Source organism: Heterocephalus glaber, unplaced genomic scaffold, assembly GCF_053883595.1.
Source record: "Heterocephalus glaber isolate CG9 unplaced genomic scaffold, H.glaber_assembly_v1.0 deba00001457, whole genome shotgun sequence".
NCBI classification, from domain to species: domain Eukaryota; kingdom Metazoa; phylum Chordata; class Mammalia; order Rodentia; family Bathyergidae; genus Heterocephalus; species Heterocephalus glaber.
The window spans coordinates 11,235,808-11,249,816 of NW_028258305.1; the positions used below are offsets into that span (position 1 = coordinate 11,235,808).

General features: G+C 33.4%; 1 protein-coding gene and 1 pseudogene across 10 annotated transcripts in view; one reads left to right on the forward strand and one right to left on the reverse strand.

Moving 5' to 3' along the window:
• Positions 1-14,009, reverse strand: part of Vrk2 (VRK serine/threonine kinase 2) — a 150,768-nt gene that overhangs the window by 100,321 nt on the left and 36,438 nt on the right. The window lies entirely within an intron of this gene.
• Positions 7,875-7,983, forward strand: LOC147826957 (U6atac minor spliceosomal RNA; annotated as a pseudogene).

Genomic DNA, 14,009 nt, shown 5'->3' on the forward strand with positions numbered 1-14,009 from the left:
GAATGAAAATTATCTTTTGAATCTAACCACACACACACACACACACACAGCTTTCCTATAGTAGGCAGCCTTTCTTGAAGCTCAAAGTTGTACCCATATAAACCATATTCTCAAATTCTACACTTAGTTAATCCTTTACTTCAGTCTCCTTGCCTCCCTGATGTTTGCAAGCTCAATAAAGGCTTGGTTTTATTTTTCCAGAGGGATGGGTGAAACCATGGACTGAAGAGAACCAGAGATAAGTCTTGAACTAATTTGCATGATAAGGGCCTTTATCTTCAAATAGGCTCTCTCCAGAGACACTCTTAAGTACTTTTCTCTTCTTCCTACCATGATTTCTGAAGTCATACACACACTTCCTGGATCCACCATTCACACCTGAAACCTGTTCTGGCAGGCAACTCCTTTTAACCACAAGGCAATTTATTGTTTTTTCACTCATGTCCACATGGATTTACTATTTTAACATTGTACAAAATTACTTAGCTTTTCTTCCTTTCAATAGATGTCTGGGTACCAAGCATGATAACCAAAATGAATGTAAACATCACATGTCATAAACATGAGCTAATAATAAGAATGAAAATGGGGAAGGGAGATTTAGAGATAGAGGAAGAAAGGTGGGTTGGAAGGGGATTTTAAAAAGAAACAAGCTGTGTTATGTACATGTACCTACTCCCCAACATGAATGTAAATTTCATGTGCTGCAAACATACTAATAAAATTAAAATAAAAAAGAAAAATATTTATTGAACTCTTCCTAAATGAGAACATTAAGTGCTTTATACCAGTCAAGTCTTTTAACCTTTATTATCCCCAAAAGAAGTTTTTTAGGTCTTTTGCAGCGGAGAAAATAAGGTAAGTAGGGCTAGGTGCCGTGTGCAAAACAAACTCCTAGTAGCTGACTAAGCCATGATTGAATTTAAATTAGTCTGAACAAGAAGGCTGAGTTTTTCCATATGGCCCACATAGGAGAATGGGGCACAGCATAAGTACATCTATAGGTTTAGAGGTAGCAAGTGCTCTGACAAAAGCCCAACAACTTATAGGATATTTGAGCAATAGGAGGTTTTTCCATTACAGAGACTTAGCAACATGTAAGTTGGACCTTGAAAAATATCTAAGATCTCCACAGCTGGTTACAGGAAAGAAAAACAATACAAGAAGGAAAAGCAGAGTGTGGATCAGCGTGTGCTGGCAGCAGAGAGGTTAGTCGAAACAAAACACAAACCAGGTAAAAAATTGCATTGGCTTATAAAGAACTTCAGAAACTGTGCTAAGAAGCTAGGGCACAATTTTTGTAAGTAAACATCCATCACTGAAGGGATTTGACAAGAAATATTATCGGCACTGGCAGCAGGATACAGAGGAAAAGGAAGAAGAGCGTCTATTTAGGAGAACAGAACAATAATCCAGGCAAGTGGCAATGGGAGGCTAGACTAGGGCATAGGTAAAGGGAGGAGGACCACAGGTTACAGAATTAAGAGGGGATAGGGACCAGGAGGTAATTCTGAAGATCATATGACTGGCTGGGTAAGTGAAGAATCAATGAATACACCAACAAGAAGATAGGAATAAGATATTTGGGAAGAAAATAATGAATCACTTTTGTACTTTTATACAAACAAACTGGCTGATTGGTGAATACAGTACCTTCCTCCAACTACCACCTGGATCTGTCAATTTATGTAGGACTGAGTGACAGAGTAGCAGGTCTAAAAGTGCAGGATCTCCTTCCCATCAAGGGTTAAATCTTCCTGCTCAAGCAACCAACAATCCTAAGCTCAAATGGCTCAAATGGCTCAAATGGCAGACTGTCTTACAAGTTTGGAGATTCTGTGAAGCATAGGTAGGCCCTATGAGCTCTGGCTCTACCTTTTGCTACCACTGTATTCTTAGCCAAGTTACTTTACTTCTTCGTACTTCCATTTGTACATCTAAAATATAAGGATAAAAATAATTCCCTCAAAGTGCTATTGAAAGAATCAAGAGATTTAAACACACAGAAATCTTACGCAACACATAATAAGCACTCAGTAACAGCTAAAAAATAACATTTAACCAGAACCTGTCATACTTCATAAATCTAAAAATTTTGTGGGAAAAATAAGGTGTTTTTTATTATCAAGCTTAAAAATCAAAAAAAGTAATTAATTTCTAGCTATGACTTCTGAGAGCTGTGAGAGATAATCTGTTCCATGTCTCTCTCCTGAGTTCTGGTGGCCTCAGGCACTCCTTGGTTTAGAAGATGAAGAGTGTTCTTCCTCTCTCTACACCCTGTTCCCTCCGTTCACACTGCCTATTTCAGATTGCCTCCCTAAGGGCACCAACCATCTTGAAGAAGGGTCTTCCCAAATGACTGAACTTTAATTTGATCATTTGGAAAGGCCCCTACTAACTAATAAGGTCACCTTCATAGGTATTGGGAATGAGGATTTCAACAGCTTTTGAGGGCATACAACTCAATCCACTATAGTCCCCATTTGTTTTCTCTTTGTGAATGTACTGACAGTTCTCCCTATAAGAAAACACTTACTCAGCCACATTAAATAGTAAAGGTGTCTTGACGCAGTAGATCTTTCCCAATAGGAGTTTAAGAAATATACAAGTGACTTATTTACTGTGCCTAGCTATACTATAACATGGCTAGCTGTACTTGTTACTTTGAAACACTGATGAATTAATAAATTCACTTACACATTAATCTATTCAACTTTTTATTGCTCACTTATCATTCATTGAATGTATACTATAATTTCATGCTCTGTGCCAGCTGCTGATAACAGTCAACAAAACATGGTTCTAATTTTCCTACTTATAAGACTAGAAACTAGATCTCTTGGCCTACATATAATGGAGAGAAATCATATTCATCTGGTGCTATACCAGTCTATACAGTGAGTTAGAGCCTCTGAAAGACAAAGGGACCACAAGAGATCATGCAGGCTACTTAATTTGCAGGAAGGGAAACTGTGGTACAGAGGAGTCTACTGAATTAAACTGTAAAAAACAGAAAAGAGATCTTAAGAACAACTGGAATAAAAATTACCTGTATTCTCCTTTTCTTATAAATTATAGAAGACAAAAGAAAGTGAAAGAAATACACTTGCATCTGATATTAATGAATGGTGGTTAATTTTATTAAGAGTGGTAAGGACAGGGCCAGGGATTTAGCTCAGTGGTTCCGGCGCCTGCCTCACAAGTGCAAGGTCCTGAGTTCGATCCCTGATACCAAAAAAAAAAAAGAGTGGTTAGGACAGCTGGGTAGGGTGGCAGCTGGTTAGGGCTGAGGCAGGAAGATTGCTGTGAGATCAGAACCAACCTGGGCTACATAGTGAGACTGTTTCACAAAAAGAAAAAAAGAGTGTTAAAGACGAGATAATAATATGGTGAATTCTCTATTTTTTGGAGAGGTATTCATACTTAAATATTTAGGTATAATGTTACAGTGCCTGTGATTTACTTTAAAATACTTCAGCCAAAAAATAGATAAAACAAAAATTTAAATGTTAATTTTTAAAATCCAAGAGTATATGGAGTTTTCTATTTTTCAGTATGTTTAAAATTTTTCAAAATAAGAAGTTTTAAAAATGCATCTTCCTAGAAGCAGTTATATACTTATTTAACAGGTTTTCAGAGTCATAGAAATAGAAGCTTCCCCAAAATGTTTATTTTAAATACAGAGGCCACAGTTTCTAAAGTATAATTATTATACTGTTCTCTTCAATATTTTCTACCCATCGCTGCCTCCAATAAGACTCTAAAAGCCCATATTCAGATAGCTATCACTTTTACAGTATTCTGAAGTATGAATTTTAAAATATCTCGAATTTAATTTTGAAACATATATCTTATGTTAAGAAATGAATTTTGACAATAGAAACACTATTAAATTATTAAAATAACCATGCACTTAAACAATTTTAAAATACTTAAATTGAAGTTCAAGGAAACAATGGTATTACCATGTTATGGAAAGTTAGATACAAATAAAATTTGGACCTGACTTTACTTTTATTTGACCAATCTCATGAAAAAATTCTAAAACAGTGTATAAAACTCATCTAAATAAAACTAGATATAGAGCAAGTTATTAATGCTCAACAGCAGCATATCCATATGACAGATATTTATTCTGAGACGGAAAAATTCAGTGAAGATGCATATTTTAAAAATAATCCTATTAATAAAATCTCATAAAAATTCATTTTAAAGTTCACATAAACTAAAATTACATGAACAATTTCCAGACTTCTTTAATTGAAAATATGCAGCAGAACCTCACTAGGAAAAAGGAAAAGAATTATGTGCATGTGACTTCATGTCATGAAACTATAAATATCACCAGCTATATTATATCCCTGTCCACAAGATAGCAAAAATACTTTAAAACAGTCTCACCAAGGGCCAGGGAGGTAGCTTAGTGGCCCCATGCCTGTCTGGCAAGCAAAAGGTCCTCAGTTCGATTCCCAGTACCGAAAAAAAAAAAAAAAGGCTCACCAACTATAACACCTAGTGATGATTTGGTATCATCAAGCTAATATATATAACACTGTTGTGGAAGTAGTGAAATATAGAAGTATTACCCGAACTAAATTTTATGTATGTTCAACAAAGAAAATGCTACCTCTAAATGGCAACCATATTATGTATACTTACCATGTAAAATTCTTAGAAACACTTTCACACTCCATCTTACAAGCAACCAAGATTGATAAATAGATTGTGTTAGAATTCCCTCTAGCAAACAGTGAACAAGCAACTTTAATGAGGCTTATGACCCTGTCCTATGGATACCCTAGGGACTTTGAAAGTGAGTATTTTGCCACTGGATACATGTCAGATGCTACAATTCCTTTTCTTAGATCATTAAATTTTTATCTAAATTTAAACGTTCTAATTTCCTTAGCAGAGCAACAATAGGTAAGATACTCTGGAAACATTACCTTTTAAAATGAACATTAAGTATTTGCAAAACATACTTTTGAAGAATCATAGAATTTTAAAATCACTTAGCTGAAGTCTTCTATTTTTACACTAGAAAACTAAAGTTGATACAGGTTAAATGATTCACTGAAGGCTGCAATTCTGCTCCAAGGCAGAGCTGGGATTGGACCTGGTCTCCTGACTCAGTCCAGGACAACTACAGCAGTCAAGAAGACAACTGTTTTTAAAAGTAACAGGTTTGGGACATGGTGGTCACACCTGTAATCCCAGTATTCTGCAGGCTGAGGCAGGAGGTTCACCATGAGTTCAAGACCCATCTGGGCTACATAGTGAGTTAAAGGCCAGTCTGAACTATATAGTGAGACTGTCTTAAAAAAAAGAGTAACAGGTTTCCTGAGTCCTATTAAACGTTCCATACACTGACATGAAGAATGGTTATCTACCTGTGACAGTCATCCTCTGATTTAGTTGGCAGCTTTGGAACAGAAAAAAACACAGGGAGTATGATGGGGCAAGAAACTTTACAGTCAAGGTATCCCTAGCATTAAAAAATAATTTTATCAAAGCTAGCCTCATGTCTTGAAAGGCAATAAAGTATTTCTTGAAGAAGTACAAGAAATATAAACATAGTTGCTGTGAAGAATACAAAAGAAGAAAGGTATATCTATTTATAAACCTCAAAGAATTCGTTCTAGTTTAGAATTTAAGATAACACAAGAAAAGTGAGATCTGAGTGCTCATGAATGTAAAATACATATTAGGAGCTAATGATATCAGAAAAGGAGAGGATCAATACAGACCAGCATCATCAAGAAAAGCTTCACATGAGAGCAGATACTGGCACATGAGAAAGAACAAGCTTCTGATTAACAAAGGGACGCCTTTCCAGATTTACAGAGGACATATCCATCAGTGAAGTTAAAGATGCAATGCTGGTTAACTGTTAATTTCCCTCACTATCACAATGGGAGTTACAGCCAAACAACTATTATTCGAAACTCCCACTCAGCATCATTTCTGGTAATGTCAGTATGAACAATGAAATCAAAAAGACAAATTTGTTTTCCAAATACTAAAAGAACATTCATAAACATTCAATTAGGCAACACCATTTTATATTTTAAAATTTATAAGTTTTCATTAGCTTCAGAAGTCCACGTGTCTCTGGTTATCAGATTTAGAAACATGTATTAATATAATGACTATAATACTATAAATGTTCAGAAAGTTAGGGTATGTTGTCTTTTCTAAAAATATATGTCTTCTGTAAGTATGTTTCTAAGTATAATCTAACTTTAAATTTTAATTTTAATTATAGTTTAATGAAACCAACAACCACTTGTATGATAAGCAATAATTCTACAACTAAACTACATCCCAGTCCTTACAAATGACTCAAATTTATCCTTCCTTATGGCATATTAATAATCCATTGTATATAAATACATTTTCTTTATCCATTCATCTATTGATAGTCATATGGGCTGCTTTCAAGATTTAGCTATTATGAGCTGTGCTGCTCCAAACATGGGTATGTAAGTATCACTGAAATATGATACTTTAACTTTTTTGGGAAGACACCCAGAAGGGGAATAGCTCAGTCTAATAGGATTTCTATTTTTAGTTTTCGGAAGAATCTCCATACTGATTCTCATAGTGGTTGTACTTAATTTACATTCCCACTAATAACACAGAAAGTTCCTTTTCCCCCGGAAGCTTTGCGAGCATTGGTTATTATTTGATTTCCTGATGACAGCTTTTTTTTTTTCAGGAATAAAACAGAATCTTGGTGTTGTTTTAATTTGCATTACTCTTTTTTATTTTACGAATTTTTTTTTACATTACTCTTATTGGCCAGAGATGTTGAACATTTTTTTCAAGTATCTATTGGCCATTTGTACATTTTCTTATAAGAAGTATCTATTCATTTCAGTTGGCCACTTTTGATTAGGTCATTTATTCTGTGGGAGTCTAATATTTTTGAGTTCTTGATATATTCTAGATAACAGTCCTCTGTCTGAAGATAGTTGGCAATTTTTCCCCATTCTGTAGGGTGTCTCTTCACTCTGTTGGTTGTTTCTCTTGCTGTGCAGAAGCTTTTTAATTTGATATAATCCCATTTGTTGATTCTTGATGTTATTTCTTGTGCAACTGGGGTTCTGTTCAGAAAGTTCTTGTCAATGCTTGTATCTTTAAGAGTTGTGCCAATTTTATCTCCCAACAGATTCAGTGTTTCTATTTTAGTATCTAGGTCTTAATCCATGCTGATTTTATTTTAGTACATGGTGAGAGACACGCATCTAGATACAATAGCCTGCATGTCAATAATTAGTTTTCCCAGCACCATTTGTTAAAGAGGCTGTCTTTCTTTCAGCATATGTTTTTGGTTCCTTTGTCAAAGATCAGATATCCCTGGGGTTGTTTCTGCATCCTCTATTGTGTTCCACTGATCTGCATATCTTATTTCTGTGTCTGTACCATGTTGTTTTTAGTCACTGTAGCTTTGTAATATAACTTCAAGTCCAAGACTGTGATGACCCCTGCTTTGCTCTTGTTGCTCAGGATTGCTTTTGCTGTTCTAGATTTCTTCTGGTTCTACATGAATCCTAAGGTTGTTTTTCTCTAGTTCTGTCCTGGAATTTGTGATCCTCCTGCCACAGCTTCCCAGGTGGATAGGATTACAGGTATTAACCACTGTGCTAGACTTTCTTTAGCCTTTTTTCTAAAAGAAATAGTTCTTTAAAATTTTCATTGAAAAGGAGATGACTTAAAGAATAGGAAATTCTATGTATTTGTTTTAAACTGAAGATCAAGGTAACAATAGAGCAGAATTTTCAAAAATTCATAAAAAAGAAACTGTGAAATAAATACCTAAAGACATACTAGCTTATCTTTCAAATATAAGTGCTCTTTTTAAAAGTTATAAAGTGTTATATAAAAGGAGAGAAGGCTCCCACTTTCCTTGACTAAGGCTGAAAGAAGTCCTCAGTGTGATGCTCCACATACCTACTTTATGGCATCTAACCATCCTTTTTTGGAGATGAATATGGGATCCGGGAAAAGGGAGAGGTAAAGGAGAAGGTTAAATGGATTGAAATGATCAAAACATACCAATTCCCCAAAACAAACATCATAGTTTTGTATTGCAAACATACATTAATAAAAAATTTTAGATGCTTTGGGCATAAACATGTAAGGAAATGATGTATCCATGGGCACTTCTTCAAAAATATACCAGTAGATGAGCTTCATCTAATCATGAGATGAACAGATTACTTTGTCAAAAGAACAGAAGTATGAGCATCTAATATACTTATATTTAAGGTAAAATAAGACTGGGGTAAAGGAAAGAATATACAAATGATACATGTTCTAGAAAAGCAATGTAAAGCAATTTAAACACATAACAATGGTAAGGAAAAAAGAAAATTAAAGTAAGTTCATTGGTTGTAAATAAGCATAGGTATCTAGAAGTTAATAAACACCACAAAAAACTATCACACTAGTTGTAAAAGACTAAATGAGGTAAGAGTGTGCTAAGAGCATCCTAAAAAGTTATGCTTCAAGTTAATCACTAAAATAAAATTACACATTTTCATAAATAACATCAGCCCAAAATAGGCCTTAAGAAAGATAAGACAGGGGCCAGGGATTTAGCTCAGTGGTTCTGCACCTGCCTCATAAGCTCAAGGTACCAAGCTCGATCCACCCCCCCCAAAAAAAAGATAAGATTAAAAATTTAAAAAGAAACACAGAAAACATAGCAATGACTAATTACCAAATCACACAGTAATGATTAAAAAAAACTATATTAGAATCAAGGAGACAGAAACATACTAATAGAATACTTTAAAATACCATTCTCGGCACAAAGTAGACTAAATGGATGAAATCTAAGAAAAGATAGATGACATAAACAAAAGTCAATAGGTGGATGCTTTAGGCATTATTAAACTTTACCCTCTGAAAACTGATCTTATCTTTTTCACAAGGAGGCATGAAAATCTAACAAACACTGATCATCTCCTAAGCAACAAATGAAGCATCAATGTACTTCAAAGAGAAAAATTATTACAAAAAATACCCTAATCATATTTTAATAGATTTAAGCAGAAATATAAACAAAGGCCCATCCATGTGAAAATTAAAGAAACTCTTATTGAACTATCTTTCAATGAAGGAAAACTACAAGCCTTCTAAACAAAGATAAAAACATGACTTATCAAAATCCATGACATACAAAGCAGTAACCAGAGGAAAATTCATAGCCTTACACACTTAAGGATATATATGCTTTAAATATAAAAATAAATAAGATCTCAATCGAAGATCTAAAAAAGAAATAAAGGAGCAAAATTAAAAGAACACAAGAAAAGACATAATAAAGTCAAAATCAGATATTAATATGAAAGAGAAAACCATAACTCATTAAAAAATCAAACTCTACATTTGTTGAAAATTAACAAAAAGGACTATTTTTTTGTTGTTGTTTTTTGGGGTTTTTTTTTTGTACTGGGGATTGAACTCAGGACCTTGATCTTAGGAGGCAGGCAGTGGAACCACTGAGCTAAATCCTGGCCCAAGGACTATTAACTATATATATAAGAATGTAAAATAAAATTTAAAAATAATTTAAAAGAATTGATCACTGAAGTAAAGAAATTGAAATGTCATAAGAAATTATAAATCACTAGATACTTGATCTTAGCCAAAAGGCCAAGAAGGGATCAGACCATTCTTGAAATAAATTTGAAAAATGAAATAAAAATAGATAACTATTAACACTGCCCTAATTAGAAATAAAGAATTTAAAACAACCAATTTCCATTGGAAAAAAAATAGAGCATTACAAAGCACTACCTCACAGAAAAGGGGCAGAATCAGATGGTTTCACATTCTAGGACCAGATGGTCCAAATCTAACAGAAGTAGTTCTGACACATTGAAAATGAAGTAAAACCTCCAAATTCTTTTTATGAAACAAATACAATGTAATACAGAAATCTGATATTGTACAAAGAATAGAAAATTGGATACCAATATCACTACCAACAAGAAAGTACCACATATTAGTGAGCATATTTTTTGATACCATATTAAATAAATGCCATAGCATAAAAATTGAGGGTTTTTTCCTAAAAAGTAAAGTAGGCTCAATATTAGAGGTTCAGCGATACATTATACCATTTTTTTTTTTTGAGACAAGATCTCACACTGTAGTCCAGCCTTGCCTTGAACTCACTAGGCAGCCCAGGTTGGCTTCAAACTTGCAGTGATCCTCTTGCCTCAGCCTCTCAAGTGCTGGGATTACAGGCATGAACCACCATGCCCAGCTAAACCATCTTAATATTCTTGAGATAAACAGATGACTTTTTTCCACAGATACTAAACAAGACTTTGAAGAAATTTAATATCCATTCCATAAAAATAAACTATTCAAGAATATAGGGGTTATTTCCTTGACTTTATAAGTTGAAATATAACATTAGTTACACATACACAGACATATCAAAATCCTAAAAAATACATGGCAATAAAACATCTCTAACATAGTCAAAGGACAAAACACAAAATGAGAGAAAATACTTGTAAAATATGTAGCAGAGAAAAGGGCTAATATAACTCATATCTCAAGAATTCCTCCAAATCAAGGGAATAAAGGAAGGAAGGAAAAAAAGAACAGAAAATTTAAGAAAGTAAAATTAAAACTGGCCCTTTTGCTTTAAGAATGGAATAGTAATAGATGGATTTACACTCCCACTCCATGTAACTTAGAAACAAGATAAAGTGAAGGACATAATTGGTTTTGGATTTTAAACAGGTAGTGCAAGATGATCCTTGATAAAATGAAAAAAGATTAAGTGAATCTATGTATGTCCCAGCTCTCTGCTTGGTGATAATTCCAACCCAAGAAAGAGCAGGTAGGGGCTATCCTACGTACAGTACAGCAATCCCACTGAGTAGAGAGACTGAGCTGAGAGAGGTTCCAACAGAAACGGTAACTGCAGAGTTCAAAAGGGTAGAAAGCTACAGAAATCTGCCTGGGGAGCTCCTTGAGTCTTGTCTATAGGATAAAAGGGTTGGCTGGGGGGGAGAATAGAACATTTCCCAGGATTCACACAGAGCTGAAGATGTTTTATTCTGACCAGTTATAGTGGTAAATTGTCATGGGGAATTCAGTAGAAATCACATAACTTCATAGTATAACTGTAGGAATAAATTATCCACAGTATAAGCTACTATAGACCTATGTTAATAAAGCTTAAAAATAAGCTTCAAAATAAACACATTGTCTCCAAGAAATTTAAATAAACAAAGACAGATCAAAAGTAAAAGGAGGAAAAGGATATACAATGCAAATATTAACCAAAAGAAAGCTGATGTGGCTATCTGAATATCAGACAGTGTAGATTTCCAAATAAGAAATATTACCTGAGGTAATGATACACATCTTATAATGAATCAATTCATAAAAAGGACATTAAAATCCTAAACACATACACAACCACTAACAGAATCCCAATATACAGGAAACAGAAACTGACAGGAAAAAAAGAAGAGACTCATTCATAATTTGAATTAAAGTTTTCTAGACCCTTCTCAGTAGGAATATAGAAAATTTCAACAATTCAATTAATTTTACCTAGTTGACATTTATTAAGCATTCTACACCAAAACAAACAGCAGGATACATATTCTTTTCAAGGGCTCATGAAACATTCATCAAGCTAGCCCATATTTTCAGACATTAAATAATTCTCAATAAACTTGAAAGCACTAAAATCATATAGTTATTCACTGAACAAAACAGAATTAAAAGTTGATAGCAGAGAAAGACCTGGAAACACAGAAATATTTGGAAATTATCATAATTCCAAATAGAATAAAAAAAAAAATCATATCAGAAATAAAATTTTTTTATTAATAAAAATTTTAAAATAAGTATTAAAAAAGATCATCTTTTCCCAAATGAATCAGCTTGGCAACAGTCAAAAGACTCCATATTGTTAAAATATCTATTTCCTCAAAGAAATCTATACTTTATCATGATCCAATCCTATCAAAATCCTAGGAAGTTATTCAATAGAAATTGAAAAACTGATTCTAAAATATTATATATGGAATCCCAAAGTGGCCTGAATAGCTACTAAAACAATTTGTATTAAAAACAAAATTGGAAGACTCATACTACCTAATTTCAAGACTATAAAGCTATACAAAGATAATATAATACTGGCCATATAATATTAGAACAGAGAATCCAGAAATAGACCTGTGTGTGCATGTGCGTGTGTGTGTGTGTGTGTGTGTGCAACTGAGTTTTTACAGAAGTGTCAAGGAGAAAGAATATTCATCCCAACACATGGTACTGGGACAAATCTTTTTTTTTTAATGTGTAAGATGGTTTTTTGTTGTTTTTACTTTTTATTAGTACCTTACATCAAATATAAAACTTAACTTCAAAATAATCAGGAATCTAAATGTAAGAGTTCTAGAAACCCTCTCAAAGAAAACTTATGATAAAACATTTGTGACCCTGACTTAGAATCCAAAAAATGCAAATCATAAAAGAAAAAAATCATTACTTTAACATCATCATAGTTAAGCATAACCATTTTTTGAAAGCCACTGATAAGAGAATGAAAAGATAAGCCATAGATGCAGGAAGTTTCTATAAAACAAACATCTGACAAAAGCTCCTATCCTCAACGTACTATACAAAGATTTCACACAACTCAGTAAGAGAAATCAATTTTTAAATGGGTATGTTTGTCAAAGAAAACATGAATAGCAAACAAACACATGAAACTTGCTCAAAATCATTAATCATTAGAGATGACTAATGCAAATTTAAACTACTACATATGACTAACACCTACTATGAAGGAGAAAATTTAGAAAACTAAACCAAAATGCAGAGTAAATGGAATTAATTATCACACACAGGAATTATATAATGGTACAATCACTCCAAAATACAGCTCAGCAGTTTCTAAGTTAAACATACATTATCACAGGATCCACAAATTATACTCTGAGTTATTTACCAAAAGAAATTAAAAAATAGGCCTACACATAAAAATTATTTTATTCATAATTATCAAAAAACAGTAAACAACCCAAATGTTCATCAACAGGTGAACAGACTAAAAAGTGGTAGTTTTCAATAGAATATTATCCATCAACAAAAAGGAATAAACTAATGAAGTATAAAGATAAATTTGAAAAGCATTAAATATGATACTAAGTGAATGAAGATAGCATATGCCTTGTATTTCTATTTATATAACATTTCTGAAAAAGTAAAAATACAAGGGAAGAAATTACTGCCAGGGCCTAGTGGCAAGAGAAAGTGACTGAATGCAATGAGGAATGAGAAAATTTTCGAGAATGAAACAAAATGGCTACATGATATATAAGTATCAAAACACATCAAACTGTACATTTTGAAGAGTGAATTATATTATTCATCAATTCTAACTCAATAAACCTAAACTTAAAGAAAGTTTGCAGATTTTGAAGGCTTTTAATATATATAGCCAAATTGTCCTTCAATTAATTTATCATCCTACTTCCATTTAATTGACAATTGTACTGGCATTCTGTACGTGCCTGCATCCTTATCCATTTCAGTATTATCAGATTTGTTCACACTCCTCTGCAGGGGACTGCAATAATGATTATGCCCAAAGCATGCTGTAAGCAATACAGGCTGTAAAGAGTTAAACCCCTCAAATTGGCTTATTTTAAGAAGCAAAAACACAGAAGCACCTTAATATGAGATAATAATAGTAGCCAAGGTCAGAGTAACTCATACCCAAATTCCATTCCCAGGACTAAAATGTTCTTAACTAGAAGGACAAGGTTCTAATTACAACTTGATATTTTATCTATTCTGTTCCTAATTTGAGAATCCTTTGTCTTGTTCTTTACAAGTCTTACTTGCATTAGTATCCATAGTAACTTCATGACTGCACATCCTCGCACATAGTTCCCCTTTAGTTCGCCTTTACCCCAACAGATTACCAATAAAAATCAGTGGCTTGGACTGACCAGTGCCTC